Source organism: Telopea speciosissima, chromosome 1, assembly GCF_018873765.1.
Source record: "Telopea speciosissima isolate NSW1024214 ecotype Mountain lineage chromosome 1, Tspe_v1, whole genome shotgun sequence".
Lineage (NCBI taxonomy): Eukaryota > Viridiplantae > Streptophyta > Magnoliopsida > Proteales > Proteaceae > Telopea > Telopea speciosissima.
In genome coordinates, this window is record NC_057916.1 from 44,250,122 (window position 1) to 44,268,422 (window position 18,301).

Here is an 18,301-nt window from a genome sequence, read left to right on the forward strand (position 1 = left end):
ATTTTATTAGGCTCTGTATGGCAACGTTAAGAAAAAAAAAAGATTCTGGTGTTTTTGTAGTTTTTTGGAACTGAGACAGAACAGATCTTGTATTTGTCATCCGGTCTGTTTTTTCATTTTTTTTGGAACGAACTGGGTGAAAAAAAAACAGATTTGAGGCCCTTTTGAGAAACAAAAAAAACTTGTACCAAAAAAAAAAAAAAAACAATAACACTTTGGCCAAAACAAAAAAGTGTGCATGACGGATGACGGACTTCAGGAATTCACGAAACTCACTAGTCTTCTGTCACTACTGAACTCTCGATCCTCTGATGCAGTTGTCTTAGCCTGGCTTACATGACCCACTTTCGAGGCCCAAACCAAGGACTGGTCCTAAACCGGTTTCTGGTCTGGCAAGGGCTGGTAGTTTACATAGGATGCAATATTTATTTTAGTTTGTTTTATTTGAAATGGTAGATTACGTAGGAGCTTCTTAGGTCGTTTCCTATTTCTTAGATATGGTTTATTTTGGTAGTTTCTTCTTTGAGTTGTTTCCATTTTAGCTAGTTCCTATTTCTATGCAAGAGAGTTTGCTTTAAATTGATGTAATACGGTAATGAGAGTTCAGATTTTGAGAATTGAATAATGAAGTTAAACTTGTTGGTTAAGTGATTGTGCATCTGTGTTCCATCTTCTCTCTTCCCTTTTACAATTCTGAATCTCCCCAGTTCCCTCTTCTCCTAACTGGCCCTCCACAAAATTGGTATTAGAGCCGAAGGGTCCCTCAACTTCTTCCTTGTGATCTCTCTCCTTTTCAGTCCAGTTTCTTCTTCTCCATCCGTCTCTTCCATTACTGTTCTGCGACCAGCATCAGTGAAAAAAAAAATCTCCCACCAATTGAAACCCCATTGAAATTCAACCCATACCCTCCTGTCGACTCCCACTTTAACCTTCCCTTTCCCTTCCACCGCAACCCTCTCCTCCCTCAATTTCAAAAGGAAAAAAAAATTAGCGATATCATCCCGTGATATCATAGCTACCCCAACCCACAACAAACCCCACTGTTGATTTCCATTGACAGCCCCCACTGCCCCCTTTCCCTCTGAATATTCAATCGACCCCTTCTAGGATTTGACACAGTGAAAAAAAGGGAGAGCAGAGAAGATAGAGCGAGAGTCAGAAGAAGAGAAGCAGAGATTTGAATAAGAAAAAAAAAAAGAAAAAACAAAAAGACACCGTACTTGGTTCAGGACCCCTTGCCGCTGTCAACTCCCCACATCAGCGTCCTCCATCAACCGTCGCAGTTGAAGTCCCAGTCCACCATCCCTCCTCTAATGCCAGTTGCAGTGCCCTACCCTTGTGGTCCCTCGCTGGTTGGGTCCTTTGTCGAAATAGGAGACTCCATCGAAGCCCTTAACGACCTCCTTTGAAGTTGCCACAGCCTCCTCTGTCACAAGTCGCGACCATAGCATCCTTCGAAATCGTGAGTTCCCCTCCATCCTTGCAGGCCATATCTCCGCCATTCTTTCACTTTCTCTGGTTGAGAGAATCAGACTGCAAATAGGAGATGGTAACCCCCATGATCTCCCTTCTTTGTTCCTTTACTTTAATTTTTCTTTCTTGTTCCTAAACTGCCCCTCCCATTTTGCTTTAGCCCCTTCTGTCCTATTTTCTCACTTGTTTTCAATTTTGCCCTTTTCCATACGTAATACTATATACTCTCTTTTCTGTTTCTACTTGAACTCCAATATTACGATACTGCCATCCTTTATAGAGTTCAGTTTAATTACAGTTCTGCCATTAGTGTCATACGCTTCTCATTATTTACTGTTTTGCCATTACCCTTTGAGTGTTATCCTACTTACCTTCCCCATTGTCGCCAATAGCGAGATTATCCAACAGCTTAACTCATACAAAGGTGAACCTGATGCTAAATTTGACACCCTCACTGGATGTGTCGATACTCTCATTACAGCTGTCAATTCCATTCAGACAATGATGGAATCTATGCAAGCTTCGATTGACCAATTGGTGGCTTCTGAGAAAGGAAAGAGTCCCATGCTATCTGGAGATTCCTCTAACTTTGTCGCCCAAGACTCATTACGCATCACCCCACCACCACATTACACGCCACCACCGCCATATGAGGTTGGGCGATATGAAGATGGAGTGGACAAAGCAACAAGGTTGGAGGTCATTGATTTTTATGGGACCACAACCCGGAGCAATATCTTGACTAGGCTCATAATTTGAAAATTTTCTTCAGATGGTACAACTTGACAGAAGCCGGGAAATTAATATTTGCAGAGGGTATGTTGAAAGGCATGGTTCAGGTCTGGTGGATCAAACACCAGCAACAGAACCAGACTCGAGGTGTTGGGCAAGTTACTACATGGGCTGAGATACAAAATGCGATGGACTGGAGATTCCAACCAGCTGATTACAAGCAGTGTGTACACCTCACATTTGTGTAGTTGAGGCTTGATAGTATGTCAGTTGAAGAGTACGTGGCCAAGTTCTATTACTTAGCCACTCGTTTTGAGTTTGAGTGGGACAAGTATGTCTTAGTGGCACAATTTCGCAACGGCTTGCATCCACAGATCAGTGCCACACTTGCCACCAGTAGGCTGCCTACTATGGAGGAAGCAGTTCAGGTGGGATATCAGGTTGAGGAAAATTTGAGGAAACCTTATAATCGGAGGGCTGTTAACGACACATATTCTAGAGGTGATGGCTTTCGCCCATAGTAGTGTTCTTCTTAGAAGAAGTCAGTTTCAGTTAGCAAACCACAGGCTACTGGTTCTTCTATGGCACCTACACGACTGGTTCGTCCTTACTCCCCACCTCGGTGAGGTTCAAATAGACCTTATTCTCCACCTTGACGTGGGTATAACAGAAATTCGGTGATGCTGAAAGCAGCTATTCAGTGCTTAACGTGCAAGGGGTACGGACATATGACTGCTTAGTGCCCTAACCGTTTAGTAGCTTACATTGACAAGGACAACTTCATACCATTTGAAATGATGGAGTAACGGACAACAAGGACAGTCAATCTGGTGGCTGAGCATGAGCGTGAGCCTAGTGAGATCGATGATGATAATAGTGATGGTGAGTGACAGTATTGTTATGTTATTCGCCCCCTCTTGGCTACGCAGAAGGTTTTCAATGAGGAACAAAAAGATTGGCGTCGTAACCGTATTTTTCAGACCAGGGTGCGATGCAATGACAACCTGTGTGATATGGTGATTCACCCAGGCAGTTGCACCAATGTTGTTGCTGAAGATGCTGTTCGCAAGTTGGGTTTGAAGATGGAACCTCATCCGAATCCCTATAAGGTTGCAGGCGTGAACAACACAAATCTTAAGGTTAATGAAAAGTGTTTGCTCACATTTTCCATTGGTGGACTGATTGATCTGGTGTAGTGTAACGTCCTCCCTCTAAAAGTCTGCCACATCCTTTTGGGGCACCCATGGTTGTATAGCAAGAAAGCCAAGCACTGCCTACTAGTTTGGTTGGTCTGGTTGTCCCCCTGGCGGTGGCTGGGCGGGTCCCAGTTCAATCTTGCCGATTCCACCTAGAATGAATATGAGAATACATATTCCTTTCAGCATGGTGGACTTGAGATGAAATTCCTCCCAGCGAAAGACCTTCCATCTATCAAACTCAAGTAGACAGCTGGTACATTCCTCTTACGACAAGTTGACTCGGACTGCATTCTTGGACCTCATCCAAACTCAACGGAGTCGTGTTCTTTTCAGAGGAGAGCTGTTGCATTAGCCTGGCTGGACTGACTTGACCCACTTTGGAGGCCCAAACCAAGGACTGGTCCTAAACCGGTTTTCTGGTCTGGCAAGGGCTGATACTTAGGATGCAATATTTATTTTAGTTTATTTTATTTGACATGGGTAGATTACATAGGAGCTTCTTAGGTAGTTTCCTTTTTCTTAGATGTGGTTTATTTTGGTAGTTTCTTCTTTGAGTTGTTTCCATTTTAGTTAGTTTCTATTTCTATGTTAGGGAGCTTCTTTTAAATTGATTTAATACGATAGAAGAGTTCAGATTTTGATAATTGACTAATGGAGTTGAACTTGTTGATTAAGTGATTGTGCGTCTGTGTTCCATCTTCTCTCTTCCCCCCTGCAATTCTGAATCTCCCCAGTTCCCTCTTCTCCTAACTGGCCCTCCACAACCCTCTCAAGAACTCCGTTTGAGCTCTTCAAACTCCTCTTCTGAAAACCAGAACCTCCTCTTCAAACTCCCCGAAGGAATGACTTCCGTTTGAGCTCCTTCATCTGTCACTCACTCGATCGCAGAAGGAATGACTGCCGTTTGAGCTTTTTCATACTGCTCTTCTGAAACCGAACCTTCCTCTTCATCCCTCATGCACTCGATCGCAGAAGGAACGACCGCTTGCTGAAGATCTCGTACTTGGAGATAGGTCTCTGGCCGCTGCTATTCTTTCCTGGAGAACCTAGGTATAACAATCTTCTCTTTCCCCTTTGGTTCTTTCTCTCCTTGTTTCTTTTCTCGCTTGATCCAGTAACAGTTTCTATGTTTCCTCATGTTTCCTCGGTTCTCTTTTCTCTGCTGCAGTTGTAGGGAAGAAACAAATTTTGGGAAAATTTTGTGCCCTAAAATCTTCTCAAATTTCAGGTACCTTTTTTCTATTTGCATATTCCGTTGCCCTAAAATCTTCTCAAATCTCCCTCTCTCTCTTGAAAGATGCCCAATGGAATGCTAAAGCATCGATTTGACATTATCAATTACTTTTATGGTTTTATTGTGTCACTGATCATGCCTGTGAGTGTGGCTACTGCATATGCAACCTAGAATTCAATTTCTATCCAGTGTTTTAATGGGATTCGACAACTCCGTAGTTTCTCTCTCAATCTTTTGGACTCCATTAGGATATCATCAGTTATCTCTCATCTCATTCACGCCTTTGGCAAGAAGTGAATGCTGAAATCTTTGTTTTTCCCCTGAAAGGGTATGGTCTTTAATATGAATGCTAGAAATCCATTTGCATTTTGTTGTTGTGGGCATAAAAACCATCTTTTGATGGTTACTTTGAAATTCTTATTCTGGGTTTTGCCTCTTAATCTCTAGAGTCTCCTAACAATAATATTGGAATCAACTTTTGAACTCTAGCTCTTTTCGTTGTTTTTCAAGGGTCAGTATGGTAGTCCTGCTCTTTCAAGTCTCTCAATAGATAGACAGTAGAAGCAGGTGCTATGTTTTCTGTTTTAATAATGTCTACTAACTAGGCAGCTTGCGGTCAACTTGTAACTATATTATGCTTTAACCATTCATGAGTAAACTTCTTGTACACCCCCTGAGGTTTGTCCCGTTTACTTGTACACCCCCTTGTTTTTAAAACCTTACTTACAGATCCCCTGGGACTGACGGTGTTTGTTTTACAATGTCAAAGACCAAAATAGCCTTGCCCCTCCTCCAACTTGTAAGCTTTCTTACAATTTTGCCCTTCATTTTGCTCTTTCCTTACTTTCTGATCATCATCTCTACCGGGATTCCTCGGTTTATTTTGAGTGCAGGATGTGGCACTTGACAAAAAAGATGATCCATTACAGAAAAAAGAGGGAGTAATCAACAATAGTAACCAAAACGACAAGTATCGTATGTGTTTCAGAAATCACTTTTACCTTTTGCCTCTTGCAATTTCAGAGAAATCGGAAGTAATAACGTTTCACTAATGAAGGAAATACAGAAGTTTACTCAAAGGAAAATCTATGATCTTCTGAAGGAAAAAAACTTAAACAAATCTATAAGAAAGAGGAAGGAAAAATTATTAGATTCAGACATGAGCAACAAGTGTTACTACAAGGATGGTCAGAAATGGGGGTGGGGTTCTCTTCTTCGGCTAAGTGCTCTTCCACCATTTCCTTAACAGACCTTGACAACAAGGGATGGAAAGCAACACCCCACTCAGAGACAAAACCTTGCACCATGGACATCTTCTCTTCCTCCTCCACCATTCACCACCTCTTCTTAACCTCTTCCCCCGTCAATTTAAGGTAATTACAGAGTTCTTTAAATAAGAGTTTGAGAGAAGTTTGGGACTGAAATGCTTAGTTGATCAATTAGATCAGCCAAGCTTCTATTTATAAAGCAGCATAGAAAAGGAAAATTACACTGCTACCCCGACTCTAACTAACTCTAATATTTAGAGCTATTAGATAGGGAAAAGAGGAAAAATAACAAAGGGGAAAATACACAGTAAATTCCCATGTATACCCGCACGGTATACACCATATAATTCAACATTCCCCCTCAAGTTGGAGCATAGATATCAATCATGCCCAACTTAGATACAAAAGGATGAAATAACTTTCCACTCAGCCCCTTAGTGAACACATCAGTGAGTTAATCTCCAGACTTCACAAAGGGAACACAAACAAGACTACTCTCAAGCTTTTCCTTAATGAAATGTCTCTCAATCTCCACATGTTTAGTACGGTCATGCTGAACTGGATTGTGGGCTATGCTAATTGCAGCCTTGTTGTCACAATATAGCATCATAGGAAGAGGAGTAGGAACACCAATGTCTTGAAGTAAACCTCGAAGCCATAACAATTCACAATGCCTTGGGCCATTGCACGAAATTCAGCTTCGGCACTTGATCTAGCCACCACATTTTGCTTCTTACTTCACCATGTAACTAGGTTGCCTCCAACAAAGGTGCAATACCTTGTAACAGACTTACGGTCTGAAGAGCCACCCTAATCAGCATCTGTATTGGCTTCAACCCTCAAGTGATCATGTGGAGATAAGAGAATTCCCTTTCCTGGAGCTGCCTTCAAGTAACGAAGAATGCGAAGAACAATCTCCATGTGTGTGGAATAGGGATCATGCATGAACTGGCTTACCAGTCTCACAACAAAGGCAATATCGGGTCGTGTGTGAGATAAGTAAATCAGTTTTCCTACCAACCTCTGATAACGACCTTTTTCAACTGGTTCTCCATCACCTTCCTTCAATCTAGTGTTAGCTTCAAGAGGAGTATTACTTGGATGACAACCCAACATCCCTGTCTCCGATAAAAGGTCTAGGATGTATTTCCTCTGGGAAAGATTAGATGCCTTTTGATGATCTGCCAACTTCAATCCCAAGAAAATACCTGAGTTTTCCTAGATCCTTGATCTCAAACTCGCGTCCGATAGGTTTGAGTGAACCCTTTGGCCACAAGTCTTGCCTTGTATCTGTCCACACTGCCATCAACTTTCTGCTTGACCACAACCACCCACTTGCACCCAACTGGTTTCTTTCCTGGAGGAAGGGCTACAATGTCCCATGTGTTGTTTTTCTTTAAGGCATTCATTTCTTCTACCATGGCTGCTTTTTACTTCGAATCAGTAAGAGCCTCTTGCCAATTGTGTGGAATACCAACAGAGGGAAGAGAAGATACAAATGTACGATAGGAAGCATATAATGCATCATAGGAAACAACATGGGATATGGGGTGTTGAGTGCAAGACCTAGTGCCTTTATGATGAGCAATAGGTAAATCAAGATCAAGAAAAGGTTGAGGAGAAGAAGGATTACCAGTGGAGCTCGGTTCTGGCTCAGGGGGCTCCAATTGGACAAGTTCAGGTGTTGTTGTGGTAGTGATCTCAACTTGCTTGTTCTTCTTCGACTTCTTCCGATAAAAGGTTTGGAGGTTGGAATTTTCTATCAACTTCTTTTTAACTTGAGAAGTAGGCTCCCCCTGTGTTGGAATCCTAGTGTCCACAACATTGATAGGAAGAAAAGGTTACTTTACAGTTCAAATCTCGAGTCAAACTACTAATAGAAAGGAGATTAGTAGTAAAGTTGGGAATATGTAGGACTGAAGACAAGGTAACAGAGGGAGAGCAGCTGATGGAACCCTTCCCAGATACAGAGGAGAGGGTGCCATCTGCTACTCGAACTTTGTCTTTACCAGAGGAAGGAAAATACTTATGAAATAAATTGGAAGAACCTGTCATGTGATCAGTGGCACCGGAGTCTATGGCCCATGGATTGGAAACAACCGATGCACAATGACTGCCGAAAGGAATACCTGACTGGGCAAAATGGGAACCTGAAGAGGCTGGTGCAGAGGCAGTAGAAGATGCAGCGGAAGCAGATGAGGCCCTCAGCATACGACGGAAGGCTTGTAGCTCCTCCGGAGAAAGACCCAATTCGGTAGAGGGTGAAGTGGCAACAGTCTCCGTGTGATGAGCTTTGGTCTGGGACTTACTCTTGGCTGCACATTTGGCTTCGAAGTCAGCAGGCTTCCCATGAAGCTTCCAACAAGTAGCCTTTGTATGGAATGGCTTGTTGCAATGCTCACATCGAACAGCCTCTTTTGAAGAAGCACCCAAGAGAGCAGAACCCTCAGTAACAGGAGTAGGGCTGGCCCCAACTTGGAGGGCTGATCGATCAATAGTAGGAGTGTGCGATCGACGACTCTCCTCGATAAGGACCAATGCATAGGATTGCTCCAAAGATGGAAAAGGAACTCTGCTCAAGATCTTAACCCGAATCTGATCATACTCAACATTCAAACCAGCAAGAAAATCATACACTCGAATCTTGTCCACATGCTTGCGATATGTAGCAATGTCCGCAGCAATAGTAGGCTGGTAGTCGGAGTAATGATCAAGTTTCTGCCATAGGCTTCGGAGGGCTGCCCAGTACTGGGAGACAGATAACTCCTTCTGAGAGGTGTCATGAACCTTCTTATGGAGTTCATACACCTGGGCATCATTCCCAACCTGACCATATATCTCCTTAGCACCAGCCCAGATCTGGGCAGCAGTATCAAGCAACAAGTACCCACTTGAGATATCAGATTGCATAGAGTTGAGTAAGAAGGACATCACTATAGAGTCATTTGCAGTCCATCTTTTCTTGGCAGGACCTTCCTCAGTTGGCTTAACAGTGGTGCCAGTGATGTGTCTTGTGAGGTCTCGACCTGCAATAGTCAAGTACATTGATCTGGACCACATCATGTAGTTGGTAATGTCAAGCTTAAGTGCAGCTGCATAAGGAAGATAATCACTCCGAGGTTGTCCATCAGTCCCAGAGGTAGCAGAGGTAAGGTCAGAACCACTGAACCAGAACCAGTCATGATGACCCAAAGATATGCTCCAAGAAAAGGCAGCAACACAAGAACTTGATAGCAGAAAATGGTAACTGCAATAACACAAGAAATCCCCAATCAATATGGCTGAAAAAGTGATTGAATACTTCGTCAATGATGATGGAAGAAGTCTTCAAAGTTTCACACCAATCGGAGAAGGGGAACTATACTAGGCAATTCATCAAACACCTGTTGGGCAGCCTTGTAACCTGAAATCGATTGCTGAAAGGAAGTAGCAGTAACTCCCAAAATACCCGATAGATGGAGCTCAATCTAGCTGAACAGCACATTACTGCCAGCTTCTTGGTAATCTCCCTTTATCTCCTTCATCCGGTTGTCATTGGAGCTGAGGTATAGCTCATTTGAATCGCCCTAGGGTCTACTTGGACCCCCCCATGGTCTCGGTTCATATCCTTAAGAGTTGTTACTTCAAAACTCATCTTCTTCTTGGATTTTAAGGTACCACCAGGCTCTGTTTTTCATCTGTGCTACTTGTATCGATGGCCCGTGCTGCTTCTTGCTATTTGGTTTGGCTGATTTATGTTGTTTGGGCTCTTCATGTTGCTGGATGAGATCATTGTGCCTTGAGACATATCTTTGGAGCTTTTTTGTGGAAGTATTACCTGATTTGCATGCTGGACTGTGGTTACCTGTGATTGATATTTTTTTTTTGGATTGAGCAATGACTCTCCATTTCCTTTAAAATGGACCCTTAGAGGTCAAATTGATCACAACCAGCCAAGAAAGGATTTTTCGTTAGTCCTTGGTCTATCTCCTTTTACCTGTCTTATTGATCTGTGATGTGTTTTGACTACTTGGTGTTGATGAGCAGTGTTGTTTGAGCTTCCCTAGTAGCTGTGTGCTGAAGCTATGCCTTGAAGTTTTTGGTGGAGTTGCTTCTCTTTGAGATATTTGTCTTGTTTGATAGCTGGACTGAAATTCTAGTGTTTGGAAGTTTGTTTGTTTGGACCTGTTTGGGTAGAGTGTGTACTCCCCATTTGGATTGGATATTATCCCTATTTTTTGTATATTCCTACATTATGTCAGTTGTTGGAGGAAGAGGCCAAGTTCCAACCCATGTGAATGCCAGGAAAAGATTCCTCTGTGACTACTGTGGGAAATTTGGCCACACTCAAGAGAGATGGTGGATCCTTTATGGATATCCCTCCGATATGTCTGATAGCAGGAGGGGGAGCCAGAGCACACACCACGATGCATGAGGTTGAAACTATGGGATATTCATCTGGACCTGCAGTGTTTGGTCCTTTAGCTTCCACTCTACAAGCTTCTACATCTGCTCCTTCTACTGCTCCTACTTGGATCATTGACTCTAGAGCTACTGATCATATGACTGGCATATCTTAGTGTTACGACTCCTACTCCATCTGTTCTGGTAAGGAAAAGGTTAGGGTCGCTGATGGTTCCCTATCCTCTATTTCTGGTAAGGGTAGTGTCCGTGTTACTTCTTTTCTCTCCCTTGATTCTATTCTTCATGTTCCTCAGTTCACACTAATCTCTTATCTGTGAGTCATCTAACCAAATCCTTAAATTGTTGTCACCTTTTTTCCATCTCATTGTGTTTTTCAGGATTTGGTGACAAAGAGGATTATTGGCCATGGACGTGAGGAAAAGGGACTCTACCTTCTTGATCCAGGACCATCCCCTCTACCTACTGCTCAGGCCTATATATGTGGGCGTAATGACAATAGTACTGTTGAATCTGTGATGTTGTGGCACCAACGCTTGGGTCACCCTTCTTTAAGTGTTATGAGACAAAAATTATCGCATTTGTTTTCTTCCATTCCTTCTTCCCATGTGTTTCAGTGTGAACCATGCCTCTTTGCTAAACATTGTTGTTCTTCTTATCCTTATAATGGCAATAGATCCACTGTTCCTTTTCATATCGTACATACTGATGTTTGGGGGCCATCTCCTACTACTTCTTTACTTGGTTATCGCTACTTTATTTCCTTTGTTGATGACTATTCCCGCTCTACTTGGACTGTTCTGCTGAAACATAAGAGTGATGTCTGTGATGTATTTGCAATTTTTTATCATATGATTCTTACTCAATTTGACACTCGAATCAAAATTGTTCGTTCTGATAAAGGGGGGGAGTACATTTTTGGTGGCCTCCAAACCTTTTTTACTGACCATGGCATTCTCCATCAGCTAGCGTGTGTTGATACACCCCAACAAAATGGGGTAGCTAAGAGGAAAAATCGCCATTTATTGGAGGTTACTCAGAGTCTTCTCTTTGGCATGCATGTTCCTAAGACTAATTGGTCTGATGCTTTTCTTACTGCCTCCTTTCTCATCAACCGCATGCCTACAATCTAAATCTCCTCTAGAGATCCACATCCTAAGATACATCCTCCCCAGTCAGGTAACATTCCTTCTCTTCCTTCTGATTTAGATCTTCCAATTACTATTAGAAAGGGAAAGAGAGCTTACACTAATCCTATTTCCCAGTTTGTTTCTATGATGCTCTTTCTCCTACAGAGCTCGCTTTCACTGTTGCTCTCTCTTCTGTTTCCATCCCAAAGAATCTCACTGAAGCTATGTTTGACTCAAAGTGGAAGCAAGCCATGTCCGAGGAAATGATGGCCCTTGAGAAGAATTGTACTTGGAAATTGGTAGATCTTCCCAGGGGAGAGTTCCAGTCGGATGTAGGTAGGTCTACACAATCAAGTATAGGTCTGATGGTGCAGTTGAGAGGTACAAGGCAAGGTTGGTGGCCAAAGGGTATAGTCAAGTGTATGGGATTGACTATCAGGAGACATTTGCTTCTGTAGCTAAGCATAATTCTATTCGGGTTCTCTTGTCGTTGGCAGCCAATAGAGATTGGCCTCTGTTCCAGTTGGATGTGAAGAATGCTTTCCTCCACGGTGACTTAGAGGAGGAAGGTATACATGCAGCTCCCTCCTGGCTTCAAGTCTCCTTTAGCTGAAGGCAAGGTGTGTCTCCTCAAGAAGGCTTTATATGGTCTCAAACAGTCTCCAAAAGCATGGTTTGAGAAGTTTAGCCAGGTTATTCTGAAGAATGGGTACTCCCAGAGTCAAGCTGACCATACCTTATTTACCCGGAGTGGTAATGGTACCATCACAGCCCTTATTGTCTATGTTGATGACATTATTGTGACTGGAAATGACAGTAGTGAGATAGCTAGGCTGAAGTCCTACTTGGCTCAACATTGAAATTAAAGATTTAGGTCCCCTGAAGTATTTTTTTGGGAATTGAAGTGTCAAGGTCTAAGAAAGGCATCAACATATGTCAAAGGAAGTTTGTTCTTGATTTGTTGAAAGAGACAGAGATGTTGGGCTGCAAACCAGCAAGTTCTCCTATTGAGCAGAATCATAAATTAGGAGAAGATTGTGGTCCTCCGCTTGTTGATGCCGGAAGTACCAGAGACTAGTGGGGAAACTCATCTACCTGTCTATTACTCGCCCAGATATTTCTTATGCAGTGGGAGTTGTGAGTCAATTTATGCATGCTCCCAAGAGTGGCTACTTGGATGCTGTATACCACATCCTTAGGTACTTGAAGTCCTCCCCAAGGAAAGGACTATTGTATGCCAGGCATGAGCACCTGAGGATAGAGGGCTTTACAGATGCTGATTGGGCTGGATCCATCTTAGACGGAAGATCTACTTCTCGTTATTGCACATTGGTAGGTGGTAATTTGGTCACATGGAGGAGCAAGAAACAACCTGTTTTAGCTAGATCTAGTGTAGAGGTCGAATTTAGGTTAATGGCACATGGAGTTTGTGAACGTATTTGGCTGAAGCGATTGGTTCAAGAGTTGGGGTTTGCTACTAATGACCGTATGCGGCTCTATTGTGATAACAAGGCAGCTATAAGCATTGCTCACAATCTGGTACAACACGACATAACATAGAACATCGAGGTGGACTGGCATTTCATCAAGGAGAAAATAGACTCTGGCTGCATTTGCACCCCTTTTGTGAAGACTGGTGACCAATTGTCGGACATCTTTACCAAAGGGCTTTCTTCTCTTCAGTTTGGTGCCTTGTTATGCAAGCTGGGAATGCATGATATTTATTCTCCAGCTTGAGGGGGGAGTGTTAGAGTTTATATGTTGTAAAGGTACTTTAGGAACTAGTTAGTTTACTAGTTGCCTTATATTGTATTTTTCTATTTTTTACCTTTTACCTCCCTAGGGAGGTGTATGTAATTTCTTCTATCTTATTAGTGAATTAATAGAGGTGTGGTGGAGAGAATCTCTCTAACACACAACATTGCACTATCTTCTCTTCTTCTCTCCTTCTTCTTCTTTCTTCTTCAATCTCCTACCATCATCTTTCCCTTGTTCTCTTGCTGTCCTTCACTTCCAACTAAACCCCCTTTAGACATGACTCCATCTACGTCAACTGGGTTTACTCCCATTTTCTAAAAATTGATTCCATCTGGACTGTTCCCATCTCCTGTGACTCCTCTTGGGTCTGGCGCAAGATTCTCCTCCTTCGCCCCTTGCCCTCAGAGCCACCTCCTCCACTATTATTGATGGATCTTCCATCTCCCTTTGGCTTGATCCCTGGCACCCTCTAGAGGCCCTTTATAATGTCTTTGGGCTCAGGTCAATTTATTCTTTTGGCATTCCCAAATCTGCCCCCCTCTCCTCCATCATTTCTCAGGGCTCTTGGTCCCTCCCCTCGCTCTATCCCTATATTCTATCCCAGATCTGGCCGTCCCTCCCCACTTCACCCCTCTCCCCCAACTCACGCGGATAAGGTTATTTGGCTTCCCTCCTCCAACGGCCTCTTTAGCTCTAGATCAACTTGGAATTTTGTTTGGAACCCTGGCCCCTCTGTCCATTTGCACAAGTTAGTCTGGTTCAAAGGCCACATCCCTCACCATAGCTTCACAGTTTGGAGATCCCTTAGCCTTTGCCTCCCAACCCAAGCCTTCTTTCTCCACCGAAACATCCCTGTCTCCCCTTCTTGCGCCTTTTGCTGGAATGGCTCTGAGGACATAGCCCATCTCTTCTTTTCTTGCCCATTCACCTCCACCATCTGGAAAAAATCCCTTACAACCATTTGGCCCCGTTGCAGGAGGCCCCTGGCCTTTGATAGAGAATGGCTATGGTTGGACATGACATTCACTGGAGGCACTATCTGTGACATTGTTGGAAAGCTTGTAGTTGGCTCCACTATTTACCACATCTGGATGGAAAGGAATCTTAGGAGATGGGCCTCCAACTCTAGATCTTTTGATTTGATTTGGAAAGCCATCTCTTTTGATGTTTCCTCCAAGCTCAGCTTTATCCCTCATAGGTCCATTTTTTATTCCCCAAGGAACAGACATATTGTTGTATCTTGGGGTCTTGATATTTCTCTCTTGCAGCCTCCCACCTCTTCTTAGGCTGTCTTGAGGTTGAGACTTTTGCTTCCCCCCCCCCCTCTCTCCCTCCTCTCCTCCTTTGTATATTCCCCCCCATTTTTCTCCCCCTGCCCCCTCCTAGGGTTTTGGTAATAGAATTTTTATTCACCAAAAAAAAGAAGTATACTTTAGAACCTAGTTAATTAGATTTGGATGTAATATTTTGTTTAATTTCTTTCTTCAACAATGATTCCTAATACACATACTAGTATGTGATGTTTAATTAAGGTTGCTATTCTGAATTTACATGGAACTTCCTGTATTTTCGTGGCATTTAGTTTCATTTTTTTTTGGCTTTGCAAGTTCTATTTATATTTTTTGCTATGCTCAAAGGGCTGTAATTTGGTAATGTACATCAAAAGTTCCTGGATTAGCTGCTGTCTAAATGGGATGGGCACTTGAATCCAAAATCTGGATTTACCTTAAGGGCTGTAATTTAGTGCAGCAATTGCTTGTTGACTTGCAGGGTGTGGATCTATGATGTTGTCAATTAGATACTAGAATTCATTATTTGGCATTACATTGTTTGGATATCTTTACTCCTACATGCATTGAGGTATGCATGTCCCTAATCACCAAAAGTTCATGAATTTTTTTGTTTTTGTTTTGGTGGAATAGTTAAAAATGGCTAGTTCTCAATGACTGAATGAAAATGCAAAGTGGAGCCAAGCTTATGTTGACATTTTTGTTACGATAGTGGAGGATGAGGCTTGGAAGGGCAATAAAACTATCAACACAGATTGGAGGAACATTGTGACCAAGTTCAAAGAGAAAATATGGTCTCTTACAGAATGAACCAGTTGAGGAGCAAGATGAACAAACTGAGGCAGGACTACAGTAGTTTTAAAAAGTAGGAGACAATTGCTTTCAGTTGGAAATGTTTGACACGAACTTGCACAGTTGATGATGAATCTGTATGGGCAATGCATATACAAGTAAGCTTATATTTTGTTAGATAATTGTGTTAAAAGAGAAAGAGGAGTAATATGATCATATTTATTGATTGTGGGTATTTATGTATGTCAGGCAAACCCTAATTGGTAAAGTTCAAGATGTATGATCTTCCATAGTGGCCAGAATTGTGTATGATATTTGGGGATACTTATGCAAGCAGTGATGGAGGCATGGGTCATCATAATGCTTTGTCAACAAATGAGTCAAATGGCATGGAGGATAATAATGAGTCTTGCGTGGGAATCTAGCGATGATGAGAAAGTTGAGCCGTTGAATGACAGTCAACCTGAAGCTACCCCTACACTGATTCGCACCCACAAGCATGATATGGCACCTAATACAAAGAGAAAGTGGAGTAGAAACTCTGATTTCTCACTGGCATGCAGGGCCATTTAAGACATCTATAGATCAATGTTGGAGAGGGATGCTAGTATGTCTTGTACATCAACCCAAGTTGTAAACTACAGTATGACATTTCTAGGGCCATAGAAGTGCTTGAGATAGTCAACGATATAGACAAGGAATTATATAAGAAGGCAGTTACACGGCACATGTCAGACCCACAATAGAGAGAGGCATTCGTTTCATGCCCCGCACACTGTAGGAACATACTTCTTAGAATGCTTAATTGATGATTTCCTTATTCTACTGATGGATATATGTGGATGATGATACTGGTACAATTTGGATGGTTTTAGTTTTTGTCTTGTTTTTTTTTTTTTTTTTGGATGAATAAAAAAATTCATTACCAAAGGAAAGAAGGGGGGGGGGGAGAACATACAACCGGAAGCCAATTACAAGGCCCTGCCATTACAAAGGGGAAGGCGAGGGCCTTCAAAAGAAATGGGGGAAGAGCCTCATCCAACCACAATACACTAACAAGGGAAAGCCACACCACATCGACACAATCAGGACCAACCACGACGGAATCGCGATACCCAAGAGTAGTAGAATGATCCGAAATCCCATGATAGAGGGCAAAATCTTCTCATTGCTGGCCAACAAATAGTCTTTGTAGGGCTACTCCTTAGGACAAGGAGGAGTGCTGGAGTCGTGCCAACGATAAACTTGAAGGGGGGGGGATGGGGACAATAGGAGGCTGGAGGGGATCGGAGGGGGAGTGATGGGCTTTGGCTGGGGCGAAGGGGGAATCAACCCAGAAGAAGATGACCCAGAAGAAGATGGATGGGCCAAGAGAGATGGGTCAGGGGAAAGGTTAGATGGGCCAAAAGGGATGGTAGGAGAGATGAGCGGGTCAAGCGAAGGGGCTTGCCCATTAAGGCCAGTGGGATCAACAGATCAAGTGACGGAGAGGGAATGGGAAATAAGAAATAAGGGCAAATGGAGGGCCCACGCTAGGGGTTGCATTGGGAAGAGGCAAGAGAGGGGGAAGGAAGGATCAAGACTCGAAAAGGGGTTAAACCGCACACTTAGAGAGCCGATAGCGGGAGATACTTGCGCAGAAAGATTAGGCATAGAGGGAGGGTTGGAAGAGGAAACAAAATCAATTAGAGATGCAATAGAGTTTTGCAGAGCATGGTGACAAATCGACTGACAGGGGGGAATGATCGTCTACAGAGGGATTCGACTCCTTGGGAGAAGAGTTAGTGGTACTATCGAGGGTAAGAGAGACATCTTTGGCTTGCAGGGAAGAGGACTGGTTGTTACTGGTGGAACTCGAAAGGCTATTGACCGAGGGATCGAAGGATGGGGCAAAAGCGTTAACTGAAGTGTACCTAGGGCCAAAGGACGCTGTGTCAGCAGAGCAATTGGAAGTCGGCGGAAGAGGGGGGGGAAGTGATGGTGGCAGAAACTACCAGCATCTCAGGGGCAGTACTATCTGCCATAGTACACAAGGCCAGGAACTGATTATGTCCTAGAAGGATTGGGGACTATTGGTCTAATGGGATCATGGGAATAGTTGGTGTATGTCCACAAGGAGAGGTGTAGAAGCAGAGACCCACTAACAGTCTTTCTTGCACACTCGGCTACGGTGGGGACCTCGAAGGGGGAGGGGTTGGTGGTATAAGGATTGACGATGGTGAAGGAAGGGGGTAGAGGGACGCGATGGAAGTACCAGCACAAGGAGCAGAAGCGAGGGGCTTGGGAAGGGAGTTTTGCAGCTAGACATTTTAGAAGGGATTAAGAAGCAAGGGTCTGAGGGTGGGGTGGGAGAAACAGAGGGGTTTACCAGGCATTTCCTAGAGGTGTGGCCAAACACCTTGCAGGTGATGCAGTGAGACGTAAGCTAATCGAAATAGATCATTTGTCTAAAGGAGTAGCCTTCGTCATCTACAACGACAATTTAAGGCAAGGGAGAATCAGCAGAGACTTATAGAGTAACAACAGTTTTTTGGTGGTCATATGTTTTTAATTAGGTGAATGGAACGAGGTCTCGCCGAGATCTCGGTAATATCTCGTTTTTTTGAAGGTCCGAGATGAGACCTTATGCGAAATAAAAAAGACATCGACTAGACTGAGATTTCGTGTCTCGGTCGAGATCTCGGTTCGACCAAAACCAGACCAAACCCAGTTATACAAGGCCCTTATCTCGACCGAGACCAGTCGAGATTTCGATAGGTCTCGGTTATTTCGGTTGGAAAAGCTATGGACTTCCAAAAATTGATCTCTCTTCCCATTTTTTGATGGAAAATCGCTAGATTACTCCAAGAAACTCGTGGAAACATTGATCTACAACAAGATTGCAGTGATTTGAAGAAGATTGATGTATTTTACATTTTTACATTCCTAATGCTTATTTAGGTTGTTTTACATTAATTGTATGCACTACTAAATTATCTGTAGAATAGGGCCTTTTAGAGACTGTGTACGTTGTAGCCTACCAACG

At 43.1% G+C, this 18,301-nt stretch overlaps 1 protein-coding gene and 1 long non-coding RNA gene across 2 annotated transcripts in view; one reads left to right on the plus strand and one right to left on the minus strand.

Moving 5' to 3' along the window:
• Positions 1-18,301, plus strand: part of LOC122643259 (putative PAP-specific phosphatase, mitochondrial) — a 50,699-nt gene that overhangs the window by 16,019 nt on the left and 16,379 nt on the right. The gene's annotated exons all lie outside the window — the stretch shown is intronic.
• LOC122643270 lies at positions 354-6,034 on the minus strand. Its single transcript, XR_006330175.1, has 3 exons — positions 5,819-6,034; positions 2,932-2,937; positions 354-366 (listed from the first exon to the last, which is right to left on the minus strand). It is a non-coding gene; the product is annotated as an uncharacterized LOC122643270 (long non-coding RNA).